Raw genomic sequence first — 25123 nt, 5'->3', positions numbered from 1 at the left:
TTATCTGGGTTTGATGGCCTTAGCAGCTCTAAATAAAAATAAAATAGTGAATATTGGTTTGTTGTTCTTCCTAGGGAGCCAATATCTTCATGTAATGCTCCGAGTGCTGTGAGATGCTCCCTGAGTACACAACAGCCATTTCTACCACCTCTTCTCACATCCAGTCATGCAAATCTCCAAAGACCAGGTCACTAGTTGCTTGTGGCTCCTGTGATGAAAACTACAACCTGGGGGGTTTAAAACCACAGAAATCCATGCTATCGTCTAAAATGCAGGGTCAGCAGGGCTGTGTTCTCTCTGAAGGGTCTTGGGAAGGACTTCATCTCTTACAGCTGACGGTGGCTCCTGGCAGTCTGTACGTTCCTTGGTATGCAGCCACATCCTCCCACCTCTGCCAGCCTTCACACGTGTTTTCCTCTTTTTTTATAAGGGCACCAGTCAGATTGGATTTAGGGCCCAACATAGTCCAGTGTGAACTCACTTAGCTGCAAAGACCCTGTTTCTAAATAAGGTCACATTCTGAGGTTCCAGTGGTACCTGGATTTTTGCAGGACACTGTGATCCAGCACAGACAGTTTCAATCACCGCCATTATTCAAGTCATTCAAGATCCCAAAAAGAGAAGCTCAGTTTCTTTCTCTCCATTTTGAGGTCATGGGATTTCCTTCAATTTTAATTTTATGTCCAGTCATGTATTTTTCCTGCCCTCCTCAGCAACCTGGAGCTGTGCAGACTGAGACCGAGATGCATCGCTGAAACCCTCTTTGGGTGTTTTCTAACATTTCTTCTTGGAAAAAAAGGTTTTACCTCGTGGGATTTTCAAGAACCTCTAACTCCTCCATTGGGGACCATCTCCAGGTGCCACCAAAAAAGAGCACAGCAGCAGCCTTGTGGATAAATCATGGTCTGGAGTCAGCCACTTTGCACATATCACTCAGAGCTGCATCATCGGGTTACCCCTGGAAAGGCTGCTCACACACCCACATTGAGGGCTCTCTCGTCACTGCTGATGACGTTCTGTTTCGTGGAGAGACTATCAGAGCTGGAATATCCATAGGCTTATAATCATCATGAATACTTCCTCTCTCATTTGCCATGAAATAATATGGCTCCTCAGTCCATGAATCTGGCATCAATAACTGAAATAAGCGCGGAAAAGCCCGAGCAAGAGGCAAAGAGGACACTAAGCCTTGAACGTTTGCTTCCATGCTACCTTTACCCACACCGGCAAGGTCAGGGGCTTCCAGAGGCCTGGTTTTCTTCTGGCTTCCCTTGTGGTCATGTTCCACCAGAGCTGGAACCCTCCCCTGCTTTCCCCAGAGCCAGGCAGTAAGGACACACCTGCACCAGCTCCATGTTACTCAGGGATCCAGTGTTACTCACCGCAGCTCAGGTGGCAAGGGTAAAATCACTCCTTAATATGTGTTCTCTCTTGTGATTTTACGTTTGTCATATGCTCAACAGAGGCTGGATGGACCCAGTTCTAATTTCTTTTACATTTTTTTTTGAGACGGAGTCTTGCTCTTTTGCCCAAGCTATAGTGCAGTGGCATGATCTCGGCTCACTGCAACCTCCGCCTCCCAGGTTCAAGTGAGTCTTCTGCCTCAGCCTCCCAAGTAACTGGGACTACAGGCATGTGCCACCACGCCTGGCTAATTTTTGTAGTTTTAGTAGAGATGGGGTTTCACCATATTGGCCAGGCTGGTCTCAAACTCCTGACCTCATGATCTGTCTGCCTTGGCCTCCCAAAGTGCTGGGATTACAGGCACGAGCTACCGCACTCGGCCTCTTTTACATTTTTAAAAGCTAAAAATATAATAACGCATTCTGAAAAGTTTATACATCATAAAGTGTAGACCTCGATGAAATTATGAGCTGAACACAACCATGCAACCAACATCCAGATCAAGACCCTGGAACCCCCTCAAGTCCCTTCCAGTCACAGCCACCGCTGTGTGTGGCCATATCTTAATTTCCAAGAGCTTTCTGCACTTTTTTGTACTTTATGTAATTCAAGTTATACAGCATGTGCTTTGTCTATGGCCTCTTCTCTTGAGCATAGCATCACCTTCATGAGATGCAGCCGCATAATCGCTTGCGGTTGTGGGCTGCTCATTCTCATTGCTACAGTTTTATTCCATTGTGTCAGTATGCAACACTGGATTTTAATGATCTTAAAGCAGCTTCACCTAACAATGTGTGGCATTATGTGGACACCTCACATACTGTTCTAATGTGTGATTTTCCATAAACACGGATTCATCTAGATCTTCTTACTAGTCACATTCTCACGTAGTGCTAAAAATTAGCAGGAGTTGCTGACGTTTCATGGGGCACAATAAAAAATCGGCTCTGCTTCCCTATGTCTATTTGGGAGTGTGCATATCATATGTTTGCAATGGTGAATGCCTGTTTTGCAAAGCATTGTTACTGCGGCCTCAACCAGTCTTAAGGCGTGTTAGCAAAAGAATAGAAATTGCAAGCTTCCTTGGTAATCTCAAAAGTAAACAAAGTAATTATCTAAAGATATTTGCAAAAAAAATTTAGTCATTTAATTTTATGACTAAAGGACCACCTAACATATAATCCAAAAATATATAAATTAAATTCCACTATACAAAACCACAAAGATTAACAAAACTGTGCTAGCTTCCGGTTCTCCATTCAAACTCTGCCTTAACCTTTTATATTCTAGGAAGTTCCTGAAGATAAAACTATTTGGATTAATTTACCTGGGATTTTCTTCTAGGGGCAGCAAACTTTCATGGAAGGGCAGATAGTAAATATTTTCAGCTTTGTGGATGCTGAGAAACAAGGTCCTCCAAATTTTGAGCAAATGTTCTCCATCCAAGATGAATAGCTTTGTTCTGTTGTGTTTACATTTTACATAGCTTGGGGACGATACCAAAGAGGCAGAAGATGGAATTTGTTCCGTGGTTCCACTTCACTGAGCCTGCTGGAGGATGATGGTTAGAAGGATTCCTTCCCTCTGGGGCTTCCGGGATGTTTTAACCCAAATGGATATTCATTACAGCAGCACCAGGAACAGTCTGCTGAACCCTGGGGCGGGGTTGGGTGGGGGATGGTGGTGGGGAGGGGGTTCAGCTGCCTCAGCAGCTGCTGCTGGTCCGATCAAAAGCGAGGCTGAATACCTGTTTCTCCATTCTGCACTCCCTCCGGGAACCTGGAAGCTCAGCAGGAGATGAAGTGGCTGGAGGCGTGTGAGTCCTGCACTGATAGAGGCGGATTCTGTCAAGCCTTACCTGGATGGTGTGTGTGACTATCCCCATAGAAACGAGCAGGCTGTCTCATGAAGCCTCCATTGTAGCCTTTTGTGATCACCTGTGATCTTAGAGGGCTCCTCTACAACCCGGAGTCCCAAATAGGTGACTACAGAGTGGGCTCACACTTATTTCTCCACTATTCCTGTGTTCTTTCAGGGGGCTGACCTTCAAACCTACTTAGAAATCAGACCTTGAATGTAAGTATATGTTGTTTATTATCTATATCCTTTGCATGGCAGAATGTCAGTTATAGGATAAATAACAGAGGGTAGGCTTTGTACCAAGTCATGGTGACAACAGTACAAAGCAAGGCTGGGTGTGGTGGCTCATGCCTGTAATCCCAGCACTTTGGGAGGCCGAGGAGGGCAGATCACGAGGTCAGGAGTTCGAGACCTGCCTGGCCAACATGGCAGAACTCCATGTCTACTAAAAATGTAAAAATTAGCCGGGCGTGGGTCATGTGCCTGTAATCCCAGATACTCAGGAGACTGAGGCAGGAGAGTCGCTTGAACTCGGGAGGCTAAGATTGCAGTGAGCTGAGATCGCGCCACTGCACTCCAGCCTGGGTGACAAAGTGAGATTCTGTCTTAAAAAAAAAAAAAAAAAAATTAATACAAAGCAAGTGCTGAGTGTCAAGTGACGTAACTTTTGAGACAGCCACGATCCCAATTTCTCAGTGTCCTTTGTTGTCCCCAGGGTTACAATATGAACCACTGATTTCATCATTACTAATAAATATAGTTTTATAGTCATGTTCATAAATTCTAGACCATTAGAGATTCTAGAACATTTGGTACATGGTATTCATTTGGAAATATTTTTTGAAGTTTAATAATAGTCATTACTTGAATTTGTAACTTTTAATCTTCAAAAAATAAGACATGTAATGCTGAAAGAAAGAGTCCCTGTGGAAAGTCAGCCAGGAGATCCTAGTGCTGCTTCGAATTGAGTTTGCAGAAAAGCGTCTAGATGATACATTTCTGTCTTATAATAATTTGTAATGACTCATACTTGGTGCCATTTACTTGACTGTTTGCCAGGCTAGGTTTTTGATAATGGCCATTATTCAGCTCATAAAACATGCTCTGTGACTGACTTCTTTGTTGGATGCTGAGTAATATTTTATATAACACCTGAATTTCTTTTTTAGTATGACTTTAGCAATGAATATATTGTAATGCTTTGGATAACTCATAAGTTTCTCAATTTCGTGTTGTTCTATATTTTTATTTTTTATATTTAAGTGACTCAATTCTTAATGTTATAGTTTATCACTTTTAATGGTTCAATCTTTTGGTGAATTTTTTGTATCCTCTCGGATTGTTCAGAGGCTGAATATGATCCCGGAAGGAGGCAGCACCAGCAGGAACTGGGCGTCGTCTACTCAGAGTCATTCCCCCGGGCTCCCTGCCTCCTCCTCTCTCTTTGTCCTTGTTACGTAAAATGTGTTTCACTCTCAACCTGATTTTTATTCTAGAAGTATAAGCCTAGTTTCTATCATTAAATGCGTGACATTGGTGTCGGTTCACAATGTTTGATGCTCTACTCTGTCTGCTGCTCCGCGTGATCTTTTTGAATGATTAGAGACGTGCTTAATGCTGCCTTCATACTCTGTATGGACATTCAGTGAACCTCTGTTAAATTAATAAACGTCGAGTGATGTTACCGTACCCTACCTGGGTGACGCTTCCAGTCAAGGGTACTTGCCCACATTATTAGGTTGGACAATCACTGTGCAATAGTCATTGTGGTTTTTGCCATTATTTATTCATCCTTAATATATTTATGTAAATTCCCTCAATTATTTTATACCTTTAAAAGTATTAAAACCACATAATTAAAATGCCCCACAAAATTTGCATCATTGTTAAATTTCTGCTATGATTCTGTTTGCCTAATGTATATGGCTGCATATGCATTATTATATATTTACTATTAGTTGTACCATTTATCATTTGGTAGAAATTTAGCTTATTGACATCCTTATTCAATTCTTGAAAGGTAAGTTGTTTTTTAAAAAATGTTAAGAAGAAGAAAAGCCATATGTAAGTTAGGTATAGGCATTGATGCATCCTTCTTTTACACACACACAAATGAACACACATACAGGCACACACACATAAAACTTGGTTTTGTGTATGTTATCCTTTTAAGCATTTTTTTAATGCTTACTTTTTCTCAGAACTGGTACTCAGGAAGGGTATGGTAACATCACTCGACATTTATTAATTTAACAGAGGTTCACTGAATGTCCATATAGAGTATGAAGGCAGCATACTGGGCGCAGTTGCTCACACCTGTAATCCCAGCATTTTGGGAGGCTGAGGCGGGTGGATCACTGGAGCCCAGGAGTTCGAGATCAGCCTGGCCAACATAGTGAAACCCCATATCTACCCAAAATACAAAAATTAGCTAGTCTTATAAGTTAATCTCAAAATAACTAAATAGATAAAAATTAATTTTTTTCATAATTTATTTTATTTGCTAAAGTTTTCTAAAGAATATTTTATACAATAAAACTTAATTTATAAGGCCCCCTTTCCATGTCAATTATTATTTGAAATTGTATAGAGATGAATGACACCTATTTGGTATGTAAAACACATGCACACACAAATCTGTGTGTTTGAGTTTTATTATTCTGTACTCTGCTGTCTATGTGGGGTTAACATTGATCACTTTTTTCCTGTCAGAATAACTTTTCCTACCCATTTCTTTGCCCCTTCGAATCTGCTGTTTCCACTGGCTATGAACTGAGAGAGTTATGCAGGAGAGCCGGTTCTGTGTCATCAGGGATAAGTTTTTTCTATTAAATTATGTATCTAACAAACAGTTATGGATTATTATCTCTGCCAGACAATGGCATACATATATACGCTATTCATGTTTCCTGCATTCACTGAACTATAATGTAATGTATTATGTTATTATAGGATATATACACACACAAATTTCAATTATATAAAATAGAAAGTTTCAAATGCTGTAGAGAAGTATACACAGCAATACATTTGTGAGTGATTATAAATTATCTATTTCTGAGGATCCACTTTCATTATTGGGTTGTGTTTCTTTTAAATTTATTTTTAAATGTATACACAATAGCATTTTCACTGTTCAGGTCTATGAGTTTTGACAAATGCATAGTCATGCAAATACCATCATAATCAAAATACAGAATAGTTTGATCACCGTTGAAAAAGTTCCCTCCTGGTGGCCCTTTGAAGTCAAACGTTTAATCCCTGGAAATCCCTGATTTGCTTTCCTTCATTCTGTTTTTTAATCTCCAAGAAAGTCATAAAAATGGAGTCACATAACATGTAGGTAACATGTAGCCTTTAGAATATGACTTCTGTTTTTTTTTGTTTTTTTTTTTTGAGGCGGAGTCTCGCTCTGTGGCCCAGGCTGGAGTGCAATGGCCGGATCTCAGCTCACTGCAAGCTCCGCCTCCCAGGTTCACGCCATTCTCCTGCCTCAGCCTCCCGAGTAGCTGGGACTACAGGCGCCCGCCACCTTGCCCGGCTAGTTTTTTGTATTTTTTAGTAGAGACGGGGTTTCACCGTGTTAGTCAGGGTGGTCTCGATCTCCTGACCTCGTGATCCGCCCGTCTTGGCCTCCCAAAGTGCTGGGATTACAGGCGTGAGCCACCGCGCCCGGCCAGAATATGACTTCTTTCATAGGGTAATGCATTTGAGATTCATGCATGTTATGTGTCTTCCAATGACCGTTCCCCCTTTTAAATTGAGGGGTGATATTCTCTACTTTATGTAGGTACCGGTTTATTAATCCTTTTCCCAGTTGAGAGACGTTGAAGATGTTCCCAGGGTTTGTGAATTGTGAGAAATCTGCTATAAACATTCACCGTTGGGGGGGGTGTGTGTGAACACAGATTTTTCAGTGTTCAAGTCTACTTTTGAATGAATATCTAGAAATAGGATTGCTGTGTTCATGGTGAATATATGTCTAACTTTGTGAGGAACTGACCAGTGTGTTCCAGATGGGCTGTGCCCTTTCACAGCCCTCCCAGTGATGCATGAGAGTTCTATTTACTGTGCAATCGGGTTAGTTTTTGATACTGTCTGGATTTTAAAAAAATTTTAGCCATCCCCATAAACACGTTTTTTTTTCATTATTGCTTTAATTTACATTTTCTTAATGACTAATGAGTTTCAGACTATTTTATATGTGTATTGTCATTTGCATGTTTGTTTGATGAAATGTCTACATCTTTGGAAAACTCACTTATTTGTTAAAAAAATAAATGTCGGCCGGGTGTGATGGCTCACGCCTGTAATCTCAGCATTTTGGGAGGCCGAGGAGGGTGGATCACTTGAGGTCAGGAGTTTGAGACCAGCCTGGCCAACATGGTGAAACCCTGTCTCTAGAAAAATACAAAAATTAGTTGAGTGTGGTGGTGGACGCCTGTAATCCCAGCTATTCGGGAGGCTGAGTCAGGAGAATCGCTGGAACCCGGGAAGTGGAGGTTGCAGTGTGCAGTGAATGTACCACTGCACTCCAGCCTGGGTGACAGAGCGAGACTCTGTCTCAAAAAAATAAAATAAAATAAATAAATGTCATAGGATTTTCAATACAGACAATCAGGCCATCTGTGAATATAGACAGTTTTCTTTTTTAAGATTTTTGCTCCTTTTATTCCTTTGCCTTGCCTCATGGCAACTTGTTCGGACATCTAGTACAATGTCGAATGCAAGTGTTATGTGTGGATGTCTTTCTCCTGCTCTTCATTTTAGACCATCCATTAAGTATGAGATTAGAATTTTTTGTAGATGCCTTTTGTTAGGTTAAGGAAGTTACCTTTATTCCTCCTAGTTTGCTTAAGTTTTAAAAAGTGTTATGAATGAATAATAAATTTTACCAAATACTTTTTTTCATGTGTTGAGATGATTATGTAGCCTTATCTACTGTAATCTTTTTAAATGGCGAGTTACGCTTACAGATGTTCGAATGTTGAAGCAGATACGCATTTTCGGAAGAAAGCTCACTTGGTGTGATGTACTCACCTTCTTATACATTGTTGTGTTTAATATTTGGTTGAGCATGTTTATATTCATGAGGGCTATTAGTTATAGGTTTCTTTTTATATAATTTTTTCCTGATTTGGGGTTAGGGCGCTTCTGGCCTCATAAAAGAATTCAAGAGTATTCTTTTTTTTTTTTTAAGAGCCTGTGTAAAATTGGTATTATTTCTTTCTGAAATATTTGGTAGAATTTGCCAGTGAAACTATCTGGCCTTGAGTTTTCCTTGTCTAAAGGTTTTGCATTATAAATTCAGTTTCTTTAACAGGTCTAGTATTATTTAGATTATCTACTTTTTCAGTGAGTTTTGGCATGGTGTGTCTTACTTTTCAAAAAACTTTTATTTTAGATTCAGGGGTACACAAGCGGGTTTGTTATATAGGTAAACTTGTGTCATGGGGGTTTTTGTTCACTTTTATGACTGCATAGTATTCCATAGTGTATAGGTACCATATTTTCTTTATCCATTCTACTACTGATGGGCATTGACGTTAAATCCATGTCTTTGCTATTACTGCAATGAACATACATGTGCTTGTATTTTTATGACAGAACAATTCGTATTCCTTTGGGTACATACCCAGTAATGGGATTGCTGGATTGAATAGTAGTTCTGTTTTTAGCTATTTGAGGAATTCCTACAGTGCTTTCCACAATGGTTGAACTAATTTGCAATTAATTTTTGACTAATTTACAATGAATTTACTAACTGTAAATTAGTTCAACCCACCAGTCGTGTATAAATGTTCTCTTTTTGCTGCAACATTGCCAGCATTTGTTATTTTTTGACTGTTTAGTAATAGCCGTTCTTAATCGTGTGAGATGGTGTCTCATTGTGGTTTTGATTTGCATTCCTCTAACAATCAGTGCTGTTGAACTTCTTTTCATGTGCTCGTTGGCTGCTTTATGTCTTCTTTTGAAAAGTGTTTGTTCATGTCCTTTGCCCACTTTTTAATGGGTTGTTAGTTTTTTTCTTGTAAATTTGTTTAAGTTCCTTATAGATGCTGAATATTAAAGCTTTGTCAGATACATAGTTTGTAAATATCTTCTCCCATATTCTATAGGTTTTCTTTTCACTCTGTGGATGTTTTCTTATGCTGCAAAGAAGCTCTTAAGTTTAATTAGATCTCCTCTGTGAATTTGTGTTTTTATTGCAGTTTCTTTTGGCGTCTTCATCATGAAATCTTTGCCAGTTCCTGTGTCCAGATTGGTATTGCTTAGGTTGTTTTCCAGGATTTTTATAGTTTTGTGTTTTACATTTGAGTATTTAATCCGTTCTTAGTTGATTTTTATATATGGTATGAGAAAGAGGTCAAGTTTCAATCTTCTGCATATGGCCATTGATCGTTTTTGTCAGTTTTGTTGAAGATCAGATGATTGTATGTATATAGCCTTATTTCTGGACCCTCTATTCTGTTCCATTGGTCTATGTGTCAGTTTTTGTACTAGTTCCATGGTATTCTGGTTATTGTGGCCCTGTAGTGTAATTTGAAGTTGGGTATCATGACACCTCCTGCCTTGTGCTTTTTGCTTGGATTACCCTGGCTATTTGGGCTCTTTTTTTGGTTCCATATGAATTTTAAAATAGTTTTTATCTAATAAAAAATTAGCTGGACATGGTGGTACATTCCTGTAATCCCAGCTACTCGGGAGGCTGAGGTAGGAGAATCACTTGAACCTGGGAAGTGAAGGTTACAGTGAGCCGAGGTCACACCACTGTACCCCCAGCAACGAGAGTGAAACTCTATCTCAAAAAAAAAATATATGTGTGTGTGTGTGTGTATATACATATATGTGTGTGTGTATATATACATATATATATATATAGTACATCTAGTACAATGTCAAATGCAAGTGTTATGTGTGAATGTCTTTCTCCTGTTCTTCATTTTAGACCATCCATTAAGTATGAGATTAGAATTTTTTGTAGATGCCTTTTGTTAGGTTAAGGAAGTTACCTTTATTCCTCCTAGTTTGCTTAAGTTTTAAAAAGTATTATGAATAAATAATAAATTTTACCAAATACTTTTTTTCATGTGTTGAGATGATTATGTAGCCTTGTCTACTGTAACCTTTTTAAATGGTGAGTTACGCTTACTGTATATATGTATATATATGTAGCCTTGTCTACTGTAACCTCTTTAAATGGCGAGTTACGCTTACTATATATATGTATATATATAGTTGTTTTCTAGTTCTGTGAGGAACATCATTAGTAGTTTGATAGGAATACCATTGAATCTGTAAATTGCTTTGGGCAGTATGGCCATTTTAATGATATTGATTCTTCCTATCCATGAGCATGGAATGTCTTTCCATTTGTTTGTATCATCTTTGAGTTCTTTGAGCAATGTTTTGTAATTCTTATTGTAGAGACCTTTCACCTCCTTGGTTCACTGTATTCCTAGGAATTTTATTATTTTTGTGACTATGTGTCTTTTAATGTATTGTTCTAGTTTAAGTTGTGAAATTTATGCAATCCATAATTTCTTTTGCAATCCATTTTATGTCTGTAGTGTTTGTAGAGATATTCTTTATTCATTTTTGATATTGCTAATTGGCGTCTCCCTTTTTTGGTAATTTTAGCTAGAGATTTATCATTTTTCTGATCTTAAATATTTTTAATGCTATATAATAGTTGTACATATTTTAGGGGTATATGTGATATTTCGATATACTCATATAATGTATAATAATAAAATCAAGGTGATTGGGATAACCATCACCTTAAACATTTATCGTTTCATCATGCTGGGAACATTTGATTGATTCTCTACCAGCTATCTTGAAATATAAAATGGATTATTGTTTACTATAGTCACTCTACTAATTTATTGAACACAAAAGCTTATTTCTTTTAACTATTTTCTTGTACCCATCAATCAGCCTCTCTTTGTCTCCCTCCACCACCCTTCCCAGCCTCTGGTAACCACCGTTCTATTCTTTATGTTCCTGAGTTTCACTTTCTTAGCTTCCACATATGAGACAGAAAGTGCAATATTTGTCTTTCTGTGCTTGGCTTATTTCACCTAACATAATGGCCTCCAGCTCCATCTGTGTAGCTGCAAATAACAAGATTTCATTCTTTTTATGGCAGAATAGTATTCTATTTTGTATATCTGTCACATTTTCTGTATCCATTTATCCATGGGTGGGCACTTAGGCTGACTCCACATCTTGGCTATTGTGCATAGTGCTTTAACAAACATGGGAGGGCAGATATCTCTTCAATATGTGGATTTTCTTTCTTTTGGATATATTCCAAGTAATGGAACTGCTGGATCATATAGTAGTTTTATTTTTAGGATTTTGAAGAATCTCCACACTGTTTTCCCTAATGGCTGTGCTAATTTACATTCCCAGCAATAGTATACGAGGGTTTCCCTTTCTCCAAATCCTCATCAGCATCCATTACTCCTTGTCTTTGTAACAAAAACCATTTTAACTGAGTTGAGATAATATCTGCCATTGCTCAGCTCCTTCTCAAACATCAATAATTCTTAGATTTGGTCTTTTCAGTTATTTTTTTATGTCTTGTAGGTGTTCTTCATTCCTTTATATTCTTTTCTCTTTTATCCTCTCGGACTGTGTATTTTTCAGTAGCCTGTCTTTGAACTAACTGATACTTTCCTCTGCTTGATCTGTTCTAACGTTGAGAGCCTGTAATGAAATTTTCAGTTTAACAAATACATTTCTCAGTTTTGGAATTTGTGCTTGATTTTTAAAAATTATTTCAATTTCTGCTGAAGTGAGGAAGCTTTTGATGCCTCCAACTTTGTTCTTTTTGCTTAGGATTGTCTTGGCTATAAGGGCTCTTGTTGGGTTCCATATGAAATTTAAAGTAGTTTTTTCTAGTTCTGTGAAGAAAGTCAGTGGTACCTTGATGGGGATGGCATTGAATCTATGAATTGCTTTGGGCAGTATGGCCATTTTCACGATATTGATTCTTCCTATCCATGAGCATGGAATGTTTTTCCATTTGTTTGTGTCTTCTCTTATTTCCTTGAGCAGCAGTTTGTAGTTCTCCTCAAAGAGGTCCTTCACATCCCTTGTAAGTTGTATTCCTAGATATTTTATTCTTTTTGTAGCAGTTGTGAATGGGAGTTCACTCATGATTTGGCTGTCAATTTTTGATGTATAGGAATGTTTGTGATTTTTGCACATTGATTTTTTATCCTGAGACTTTGCTGAAGTTGCTGATCAGCTTAAAAAGATTTGGAGTTGAGATGATGGGGTTTTGTAAATATACAATCATGTCATCTGCAAACAGAGATAATTTGACTTCCTCTCTTTCTGTTCGAATATACTTTATTTCTTTCTCTTGCCTGATTGCCCTGGCCAGAACTTCCAATACTGTGTTGAACAGGAGTCGTGAGAGAGGGCATCCTTGTCTTGTGCCTGTTTTCAAAGGAAATGCTTCGAGCTTTTGCCCATGCAGCATGATACTGGCTGTGGGTTTGTCATAAATAGCTTTTGTTATTTTGAGATATGTTCCATCAATACCTAGTTTATTGAGAGTTTTTAGCATGAAGCAGTGTTGAATTTTATCAAAGGCCTTTTCTGCATCTATTGAGATAATCATGTGGTTTTTGTCATTGGTTCTGTTTATGTGATGGATTACGTTTATTGATTTGCATATGTTGAACCAGTCTTGCATCCCAGGGATGAAGCTGACTTGATCGTGGTGGATAAGCTTTTTTGATGTGCTGCTTGGATTCGGTTTGCCAGTATTTTGTTGAGGATTTTTGCATCGTTGTTCATCAGGGATATTGGCCTGAAATTTTCTCTTTTTGTTTCATACCAAAGCCTGTGCCAGGTTTTGGTATCAGATAATGCTGGCTTCATAAAATGAGTTAGGGAGGAGTCCCTCTTTTTCTATTGATTGGAATAGTTTCGGAAGGAATGGTACCAGCTCCTTTTTGTACCTTGGGTAGAATTCAGCTGTGAATCGTCTGGTCCTGGATTTTTTTTGGTTGGTAGGCTATTAATTACTGCCTCAATTTCAGAACTTGTTATTGGTCTGTTCAGGTATTCAACTTCTTCCTGGTTTAGTCTTGGAAGGGTGTATGTGTCCAGGGATTTATCAATTTCTTCTAGATTTTCTAGTTTACTTGCGTAGAGGTGTTTATAGTATTCTCTGATAGTAGTTGGCATTTCTGTGGGATCAGTGGTGATATCCCCTTTATCAGTTTTTATTGTGTCTATTTGATTCTTCTCTCTTTTCTTCTTTATTAGTCTGGCTGGTGGTCTATCTATTTTGTTAATCTTTTCAAAAAACCAACTCCTCGATTCATTGATTTTTTGAAGGGTTTTTTTGTGTCTCTATCTCCTTCAGTTCTGCTCTGATCTTAGTTATTTCTTGTCTTCTGCTAGCTTTTGAATTTGTTTGCTCTTGCTTCTCTAGTTCTTTTAATTGTGATGTTAGGGTGCCAATTTTAGATTTTTCCTCCTTTCTCCTGTGGGAACTTAGTGCTATAAATTTCCCTGTAAACACTGCTTTAGCTGTGTCCCAGAGATTCTGGTACGTTGTGTCTTTGTTTTCACTGGTTTCAAAGAACTTATTTGTTTCTGTCTTAATTTCATTATTTACCCAGTAGTTATTCAGGAGCAGGTTGTTCAGTTTTCATGTAGTTGTGCAGTTTTTAGTGAGTTTCTTAATCCTGAGTTTTAATTTGATTGCACTGTGGTCTGAGAGAATGTTTGTTATGATTTCTGTTCTTTTGCATTTGCTGAGGAGTGTTTTACTTCCAATTATGTGGTCAATTGTAGAATAAGTGTGCTGTGGTGCTAAGAAGAATGTATATTCTGTTGATGTGGGGTGGAGAGTGCTGTAGATGTCTATTAGGTCTGCTTGGTCTAGAGCTGAGTTCAAGTCCTGAATATCCTTGTTAATTTTCTGTCTCATTGATCTGTCTAATATTGACAGTGGGGTGTTAAAGTCTCCCACTATTATTGTATGGGAGTCTAGGTCTCTCTGTAGGTCTCTAAGAACTTGCTTTATGAACATGGTATGTAGACCAATGGAACAGAACAGAGGCCTCAGAAATAATGCCACATATCTGCAACCATCTGATCTTTGACAAACCTGACAAAAACAAGCAATGGGAAGATTTCCTATTTAATAAATGGTGTTGGGAAAACTGGCTAGCCATATGTGCAAAACTGAAACTGGCCCTCTTGGTTATACCTTATACAAAAATTAACTCAAGGTGGATTAAAGACTTAAATGTAAGTCCTAAAACCATAAGAACCCTAGAAGAAAACCAAGACAATACCATTCAGGTCATAGGCAGGGGCAAAGACTTCATGACTAAAATGCCAAAAGCAATGGCAACAAAAGCCAAAATTGACACATGGGATCTAATTAAACTAAAGAGCTTCTGCACAGCAAAATAAACTACCACCAGAGTGAACAGACAACCTACAGAATGGGAGAACGTTTTTGCAATCTATTCATGTGACAAAGGGCTAATACCCAGAATCTACAAGGAACTTAAACAAATTTACAAGAAAAAACCAAGCCAATCAAAAAGTGGACAAAGGATATGAACAGACAGTCCTCAAAAGAAGATACTTATGCAGCCAACAAACATGAAAAAAAGCTCCTCATCACTGGTCATTAGAGAAATGCAAATCAAAACCACAATGAGATACCAACTCATGCCAGTTAGAATGGCGATCATTAAAAAGTCAGGAAACAACAGATGCTGAAGAGGATGTGGAGAAATAGGAACGCTTTTACACTGTTGGTGGGAGTGTAAATCAGTTCAACCATTGTGGAAGACAGTGTGGTAATCAAAGATCTAGAACCAGAAATACCATTTGACCCAGCAATCTCATTACTGGGTGTATACCCAAAGGTTTATAAATCATTCTATAAAGACACAAGCACATATATATTTACTGGAGTACTATTTGCAATAGCAAAGACTTGGAACCAACCCAAATGCCCATCAATGATAGACTGGATAAATAAAATGTGGCACATATACACCGTGGAATACCATGCAGCCATAAAAAAGAATGAGTTCATGTCCTTTGCAGGGACATGGATGAAGCTGGAACCCATCATTCTCAGCAAATTAACACAGGAACAGAAAACCAAACATTGCATGTTCTCTCTCATAAGTGGGAGTTGAACAATGAGAACACATGAACACAGGGAGGGGAACATCACACACTGGGGCCTTTCGGTGGTTGGGGGGCTAGGAGGGGGATAGTATTAGGAGAAATATCTAATGTAGGTGACGGGTTGATGGTTGCAGCAAACCACAATGGCACCTGTGTACCTATGCAACAAACCCGCATGTTCTGCACATCTATCGCAGAACTTAAAGTATAAAAAAAAGTGAAAAAAATTTAAATCTCTTTGTTATATTTATCTAATACATTTCTGAGTTGCTTTTCCATGTTATTTTAAAGATCACTGAGTTTTCTTAAAACTGCTATTTTGAATTATTGATCAGAGAGCTCGTCTACTCCCCTCTAGTTAGGGTCAGTCACTGGCAACTTAATCTGTCTGGGGAGATCCTGGTTTCCTGTTTGCTATTGTTTCCTGTGGATGTACATCTGGTTTTGTGGTGAAAAATTAGCTATTTATTTGTTTTCTCTGCCTGGCTTGTTTTGATTTTTATTGGGTATGTTTGCTCAGAGATTTCTTTGTGATATACCTGTCTTTTTTGCTAGGTCACTGCCTCTTCTTGGTCTCTTTAAAGAATCAGCTTTTGGTTTCATCAATTTTTTTCCATTGTTTTTCTGTTTGAAATTTTATTGATTTTGGTTCTTATCTTTATTATTTAGCCCTTCTGCTTACTGTGGGTCTATTTCTTTTTTCCTTTAAAAAAAAGAAAATCTACTTAAACTTTGAGAAATGTATTTACTTTCCCACATCAACAATTATAGATTATCATGTCATAATTATAAACGGCTAAGTCTTATACTTCCTCAGGAAAATATTGCACCATTCAGTGCTATGGATCCTACAGAGAATTTCAGTCCTTGGTCATAGTGTTAATAGCTCTTAGCTTCACAGCCCCATGAGCCTCATTGAAATGTCCTTTATTTTTTCTAATTTCTTAAAGTGGAAACTATATGATTGAGTTTAGACCTTTTAATTTTCTAATTAAATATTTAATGCTCAAGTTTCCCTGTGAGCACTATTTTAGCAAGGATTTTCATATGTTATATCACCATTTCATTCAGTTTAAAAAATATTTTTCAAAAATTTCTGTCAATCTGTTGTTTGGCCCCTTGGTTATTTGAAAGGGTGCTTTTGATTTCCAGGTGCTTGGAGATTTAAAAATGTGTCATCTGGGTTTTTTTTAACTTCTAATAGTTTTTCCACATCTGGGTTTTTTTAACTTTTAGTTCTAATAGTTTTTCCACATCTGGGTTTTTTTAACTTTTAGTTCTAATAGTTTTTCCACATCTGGGTTCTTTTAACTTTTAGTTCTAATAGTTTTTCCTTCATGTATTTTGGAGCTCTGTTAGGTCTATGCTCATTTAAGGCTCTTATGTTTTCTTGATTACTTTATCCTTTTTCTGTATAAAATAACTTATTTACATAATTTATATATATACATATTTATATAACACAACTTCTTTAGAACAAGAAAATTTATAAATGACATGTTTTTTTGGTCAAAGACTTCGTCAAGCAAGAGAGTACACACGGGCACTTTTGTTTCAAATAACATGATGGTAAACAATGGATATTAATATTTTTGTCATGCCTCAACCATTTACCGACAATTAGGCGTCAAACCCTCAGGTTGATCACTTGCTAAAACATAAGTGTTTAGGAGAAAAGGTCAAGAAAAGATGAAAACCATTAATCATATCTTCTTTAAGATTTATGAAATAAATTCTTTGCAACATCTTCTTTACATGAATCAGGCCTAACATAGTTCTTGCCACCATGTAAGGTAAATGCACTGATTAACTTTCTGTTTTCCAAAATTAGGTTTAAGGATATAATGGTAGGATAATTTAGCTGGCTGACTTGATTCTCTAATACAATGAGTCCCTGTATTCTTTATATAGCAAGAAATTCTATCTTCCATAAAACTAGTTTAGTGTATATTAAAAAGAGACAGTTGTTAAAGTGAAAAATTATTATTACACAAGGATAAATAATAGTTTAATCATGGCAATCTAACTCCCAAACGTTAAGAGAATGAAATCTTTTCAGAATATGAGTTTTAAAAACTTACAAAAACAGGGTATTAAAATGGCAATGTGATTTACTACCATGATTTCTCTGACAGATTAATCACGAAATAAATGCCTACTTGTAGACAGTTTCCACTCAGAATTATATAGCCTCCTGTCTGACAAAATGATAAGCCATAAATTTCACTAAAAGACAATGAGAAAGAAGTGCTCTCATAGCAGTAGTTTCAATAAATTAGCATTACTGTTATACCTGCTGAGACATAATTCTCTTCTGTTAAGGAATTTAAAAACTGGCCACCATTTTTTCAATTTACAAACTTAATTATCTAGACTCTAAAATATCTTCCCAATTGAAATACTGATCATTACATAATACAGTGAACACAGTTCTAACTTTTAGGCACAACTCATGACTTCAGTGACAAATAACTCATACATACAGACATCAGCACCTTAGGGTAAGAAAATTTGGGGTCTGATATAGCGGTCAAACTAAAAGGCCAGTCCAGCAACAGTCCTTCATTCAAGTACTGTCCATGGCTTCTTTCACACTGAAATTGCAGAGCGAGTAGCTGCCAGACAGATCCTCTGGCCTGCAAACCCAAAATAGTTTGCAGAAGATTTCCAACTCCTGAGATAATATATTATCAATCCAAGAGGCTTTTCAAATAAAATCAGAGTAAATTTGCTGTTTGAGAAGTCTAAAGGGAACCGCTACAGATCTGCTTGAGTAGATCGTAGAATTATACGTGTCAATCATCAAATCTTGAAATTAAAACCTTAAATTCATATTGATGATAATCACTAACTTTATTTTTATTTATTTATTTTTATTATTATACTTTAAATTCTAGGGTGCATGTGCACAACGGGCAGGTTTGTTACATATGTATACATGTGCCATGTTGGTGTGCTGCACCCATTAGCTCGTCATGTGCATTAGGTATTTCTTCTAATGCTATCCCTACCCCCTACCCCGACCCCATGTCAGGCCCTGCTGTGTGATGTGTTCCCCACCCTGTGTCCAAATGTTCTCATTGTTCAATTCCCACCTATGAGTGAGAACATGCAGTAAGTCTTATTTTCTATTTTTAACATCACGATTGTGTTCCATGCTTAAAGATCTAAGTGTTTCTTGAGAATTTAATGGTAAAAAAATCTATGAAGAAATTGGCTTTTTAAAAACTAATATATGTCTGTGCGTGTACAAAGGAGATTGTGTTTTGTATGAAAATTTGTCTCATAAAGTTGAGTTTCCCCTACCCTCATGAAAATCCTGAGAATATCCCAGAAATAAGAAAAACAGAAAAATTCACAATACAAAGTCAATACATTAAATTTAGGGAAAAAAGTATTCCAAACATATACTGGCCAAACATTATTAGTTATATCATTTTAAATATATTTAAAAGTAAAGAGAAAAAGGAGACAAACATAAAATTGTTAATGCCTTCTTTATAATCTGAGGGGTGAAAATAGCTAAAACTGAATATCCTTTTAAATAAAAAATGTAAAAATAAGTAAGCTCTTTATTGTGTCATCTTTAGAAATAATTATGTTTAAATACTAGTTTTTCAATTAGGACTCATGTTACATCACCATAAACTGAAAAAGTATGTGTTTTTCAGTCAGACAAACAGCTGATAATAGAAAAGTTATCTAACATTTACCATACTAAAGTGGAGTTTGACAATTTGTTTTCATATACAGTCATGTGTCCCTTAACTATATGTTCTAAGAAATGCCTTGTTAGGTGACCTTGTGTGGAACAACGCTGAGTGTACTTACAAACACTGAATGTACAGACTGCTGCACACCCTACAGACCGAGGCTATGTGGTATAGCCTATCACTCCTTGGCTACAAACCTCTATGGTGTGTTACTGTGTTGAATACTGTAGGCAGCTGTAATGCAATAGTAAGTATCCGTGTATCTAAACAGGTCTAAACATAAAAGAGCAACGCACTATGTTATGATGGCTATAATGTCACTAGATGATAGGAATTTTTTATCTCCATTTTAATTGTATGGGACCACTGTCATATATGCGATCTGTCATTGACTTAAACATCATGTGAAAAATGACTGTACCTAGAAGCAACTGAAAAGGTCTTCATCCTTCATCATCTTCCTCTAAAAATAAAAATAAAAAAATCTTCACAAAAGAAGTTTCTAAACATTAAATATGATACAATCAACCCCCAAATCTGTCTGCAATGCAATTCATACAGAGACATATATCCACAACATTCCCAAATGTCCATGTGTGCTTAGCACAGGAAGAGTCAAATTGTAAACAAGAGTTGTTATTTCTGTCTGAGAAAGCAGTCTTAATTGCTTGCTCTTTGTAAAATGCTAAATCAATCAGAATGAAAGGAACCTCAGGAATGTTTTCCACTGATTACAAAAGCTTCAAATCAAGCTCATTAAATATTCAAAATCAACCTAAAGAAAAATAGACATCGATGTTTTGCTCTAAATACTGTTTTGTTGATGTAATTGACTCTGGAAATCCTAGACTTAATTTAAAAAAGAAAAAGACAAAAGATTGTTTTATTCTGTTTCATCCACTTCAATGAAGACATCATTGAAGAAATATTCAGAGACCGTGGTTGGCTTCCCTTCAGGGGCCTCTTTTGGCCACTTTTGTGTCTTTCTTTCAGTAAGGGCTGATCACAAAAAACCTGAGTTGATGAGCTGCTAATATTCTCAGATTGAGTATTAATAACACTTGGAGATGCAAGCGGATCAGAGGACTCCTGCTTCTTTTTCTGGCTTTCACTGGATGGATTGGATCTTTTCAGATTCTGTCTTAGTGCAGGTATAAGAGGCTTTCGGCGTTTCTTACTATAGACCTGAGTAGGTCCATCAGATTCCAAACTATTCTTTGAACACATGAAAGATAAAACATCCCAAGGGTCTTCTGCCAGGTCTGGATAGTGGGGCTTTTGAAGATGATGTTCTGCTGTCCATGTGCTCAGACTTAGGAGCAGTGTCACTTCTTTCTTCCTTATCAGACACAATCATTTCATTCTGAGGTAACTGAGGCACAGTCTTGTCTATGCGTGTATCGGGAGATCTAGATCCTGTACTCCGAAAAGTTGGTTCAACTTGCTCTGTTTGAGGTTCTGGAGGTTTTTGGTTCAACTTGCTCTGTTTGAGTCAATGTGCTTCCTGAGGTAGGAAAAGTATCTTGTCCCTTGCGAGACTCCCCTGTTTCCTCAAAAACATTTGTTAATTCCTTTGAGTGCACCTCAGAGCTCTATGCTTGACAATCATCTCTTAAAGTGAGTGAACAGTTTTTGGCAGGAGGAACGTGGTCATTTTCATCAAGCCTGCAATGAAATCTCTTCCTAGATACAAGACCCAAATTATCAGGAAGCTTTTTAGAATCCCCTCTTTCAAAAATAGATAAACCCATGTCATCTTGACCAACTGAAGTTGCTGGGAAACAAATACTCATACCTCCCCTTTCTTCAGTATTCACGGATTTGACCAATATGGGAGCTGGCAGTGAAGGGTTTGGCATTAACTGTGCGGTGGCTTCGGTTATTTCTTCTACTCTCCATTAGTTTAATGGAAAAAGGAGATTGGTTGGGATTTCCACCGGAGTTAAAATAAATGCTTGTTCATCTTCTCCATCTTGAGGTACATTAGCAACTGGATTCACTGTTAGGTCTTGAGGACTGATTATATTTTCTTGTTGGACTTCTGGAATACTTATTGGTGTTTACCCTGGCACAGGAAGTGTAAGCACATTGTCTCCTTTAGAGTCCTTTATCTGGGGCTTTTCAAAAGAATTTTCACCAAGACCCCTCTCCAAACCAAGTGTGCAGGGCTGTGTCTCAGAGGAAGCAACTGGAGCAACTGACAACACATGAGCCTCTTGAGAGCTCTCTTGATTTTCATTTCTCTCAGTTAGGTTTACTTCTTGAGAAATCCTGTCCCTTGGATACCACGTACGCATGCCGATTTGCTCTGTTCTTTATTCTCTGCTGTTGTAACTGGTCTGAGGTTTTTATCTTCCAATTCTGTTGCTTTGGAAGCATTTTTCTCTGTTTCTCTTTGAGTTTCCAGTTCTTCCCCTTTGGTTACACAGAAACTGGAAACTTCCTGATAATCATCAAACCTGTTGGTCCCTAAAATCTTCTCAAGATTTGGTTTAGGCTTGGCAAATCTACTTCTTATTCTCAAATTACTGGTCACTTTAGAAGTTGTATTCCTGGTTGGTGTAGCATTCTTCTTTACTTTCTCCATTAAACTAATTTCTTCTCTGGAACTTTGTTCCTCCAATACAATCTTGTTTTCTTCAAATGATGAGGGAGATGTAGTAATGACAGATGAAGAGGGCTCCTGACATTCATGAACAATTTTGTGATTTATATTATCTAGGCTAAAAGGAATATGGCTTTTATTCTTTGAATGAACATGAGGGAGTATACATACTCCTACATCACCCCGTTCAGTACTGATATCTGACTGCAGTACTAGATCTCCCATTGCAGCTTCGGTGCTTCCATCATTGGTACCTGGTTCATCTTGGATATGTTCACCTACATGTGTGTGTGTGCATGTGTTTTATCCCTGGTAACTTTTTTGTTCTAAACTTGATTTGTTTTAATATTAATAGAGACACTCTAGTTTTCTTTTGCATTGTGGATATTTGTCCTTTCATTTAATATGCCTATACCGTTATAGTTAAAGTAAATTTTCTTAAGGCAGAATCCACTTGGATCTTGTTTTTTTTTTTTTTTTAAGTCAACCCAGCAATTTCTGTCTGTTAGTGTCATTAGATCTCTTAATTTAATAATCGAAATGTGTTTAGACCTATTGTTTTATTATTTTATTTTTATTTTTTATTTTTCTGACCTCCTCTCTTTGCTTTCTTTTTCATTATTTGAACCTGTACATTTATATGTATTTTCCTATTGGCTCTTTTTCTCTGGGGATCTCTGACTAATTCATTTTTTTCTTTTTTCAATATCAGTTTTGCTTTCAAAGCCTTTGCTCTGTTGTTTAGAAATATTTTCAGAGTTTTAGCCACTGTCCTTGGCACACAGTGCTGTTGACTGGTCCTACCTGCAGGGTGAAGCAAGGAGAGAAAATGAATAGAAAAAAAGGATTTTTATCCTCCTCAATCTTTGTACAACCAGAGCTTCCTTTTATGGCTGTTCTCTTTAATGGGTGGGTTTTCTCTTACGATTTGTATGTAGTGCAACTCTGTAACTGAGGCAGCCCTCATGGCAGGCCTGGAGAGAGAGACAGAGAGGGAGAGAGAGAAAGAGAGAGACAGAGGGAGAGAGAGAGGAAAAATAATTTCTCCCATTCTCTGGAAGCTCAGAGAAGCCCATTGTTCCAGTTCTCTGTTGATAAGGACAGTCTCTTCTTCAGATTTTGTTGTCCATTTGTATTGTTCAGTGACCTGCCCTAGCCAGCCTATGCTTGGGTCAAAGCTGGAGATAAAAGAAAAACACAAAACAAAACAGAAAAAAAAAAACAAAAACAAAAACAAAACAAGAAATGCACTGTGGTCTGCTTGCTGTTATTTTCGATAGATCAGTATTTGTATTTTGTTTGTGGTTTTTAGTTGCACTTTGTGGTATCCATAGTTTGCAGTGAGTTACTCCATTTTGGGTAGAGTTAGAAACTTGAATCTTTTATTTTTAAAAAATTATTTAGCAATTTGGGATTATTTCACAACTCAAAAGCAATGAATAATTGAAATTATTTCTGAATCTTTAATGACACCTTACTTCTAAGGAAAATCCATGAAATGTGTTAAGTGTAGAATTAGGAAATTTCATTTTCAGCTTTTATGACATCACCAGTGTAATAATTTTCCAAAACAGAAACGACATCATATTTCTTACATTTGAAAATTTTTTTCTCTGACTACAATAAAACGATAGGTAAATCATTGTGAATACAAGTAATTAATGCCTTTAGAGAGATGAACAAGGAACAACTACTTGGTTGGAAAGATCTTGAGTGTATGGCTACTGTTAGCACAGAGGCTGAAGATGTTTAGTTTACGTGTATTATTTTCCTTCTATTCTAATAAATGTCACAAAACAATACTAAGTAGCATAATCTACTAGTGCAGTATGGAACATATATCTTGTGGAAATACATTGCCCAATAGAGGCATTGTATGGTGTATAAAATAAAATAAAACATAATAAAAGAGAAACAACTAATGATTTTGGATCTGAATTATAGTGTTTTCCATCTTTAAGGCTAATATAGAATTTTATGATGAGAATTTTCAGACCATTATATATATATTTTCATGAATATTGATAATAAATAGTAGGCTAAAAGCCCTTTTACGTACAGTGGGTTAAATTAGGTTTAATGTTGTATATTCCAGAAATAAGGTAATAAAATGAGTTCATTCTAGACCCCCTAGAAAATCAATGATATAGCATCTTACCTTGTGATCAAACTTAGCAACAAAGAGCCTAGCCCCAAAACACAGAAGGAGATTCTTTTAACGAACAATAATGCTTACCTTTTAAAAAAAAACGTAATTTCAACTTTTATTGTAGATACAGGGGGTTGTGTAGGTTTGTTACATGGGTATATTACGTGATGCTAAGGTTTAGGGTACAAATGATCCGGTCACTCAGGCAGTGAGTACAGTCCCCAAGAAGTAGTTTTTAAGCCCATCCCCCTACTCCTTTCCTTCCTCTTCTAGAAGTCTGCAGTGACTGCTGTTCTCAGCTTCATGTCCCTGTGTGCTCAATGTTTATCTCCCACTTATAAGCGAGAACATATGGTATTTGATTTTCTGTCCTGCATTCATTATTTTAGGATTATGGCCTCCACCTACATCCATGTTGCTGTAAAGAACATGATTTCATTCTTTTCAAGGCTGTGTAGTATTCCATGATGTATAGGTACCATATTTTCTTATTCAATCCACCATTGATGGGCACCTAGGCTGATTCTATATCTTTGCTATTGTAAATCATTCTGTGATGAACATGGAGAGTCTTGTCTTTTTGGTAAAATGATTTATTTTCTTTTGGATATATACCCAGTAATGGGATTTCTGGCTTGAGTAGTAGCTCTGTTTTTAGTTATTTGATAAATCTCCAAACTGCTTTCCACAGTGGCTGAACTAACTTACATTCCCCCAGCAGTGTGTAGGCATTCACTCTTCTCTGCAGCCTTGCCAGCATCCATTACTATTTGACTTTTTATAATAGCCATTCTGTCTGGTGTGAGATGATAGCTCATGGTGGTTTTGATTTGCATTTCTCTGAGCATTAGTGACGATGAACATTTTTTCATATGTTTGTTGGCTGCTTGTATTTCTTCCTTTGAGAAGTGTCTGTTTATGATCTTTTCTTACTTTAGACTCACATGTTGTTAACCTGCCCTGTGTAACAAGGAAACTGTGAAATGCTTTCAGGTGCTCAATATGTAAGTGTATGAAGGTACCGAAAGCAACATTATAAATGTAATGATTTAACTCGCTGAAAACTAAAAGTCATGTATTCAGTGTCAGTTCTAATTTTGATAAAAAATTTGTTTAAAGAATAACAAAATATTACTATTTTTCAAATGAGGGTAATTGTCAATTTTAGATTAAATGATGTATAATAGCATATCATATATTAATGGA

At 37.0% G+C, this 25123-nt stretch overlaps 1 pseudogene; it reads right to left on the bottom strand.

Annotated features, from left to right (window-relative positions):
• LOC105536521 overlaps window positions 1–21022 on the bottom strand; it is an 82858-nt pseudogene extending 61836 nt beyond the window's left edge.
• Between the last annotated feature and the right edge of the window lie 4101 nt (window positions 21023–25123).

This window comes from Mandrillus leucophaeus, unplaced genomic scaffold (assembly GCF_000951045.1).
Source record: "Mandrillus leucophaeus isolate KB7577 unplaced genomic scaffold, Mleu.le_1.0 Scaffold16, whole genome shotgun sequence".
Lineage (NCBI taxonomy): Eukaryota > Metazoa > Chordata > Mammalia > Primates > Cercopithecidae > Mandrillus > Mandrillus leucophaeus.
This window is presented reverse-complemented; position numbering and strand designations above follow the sequence as displayed.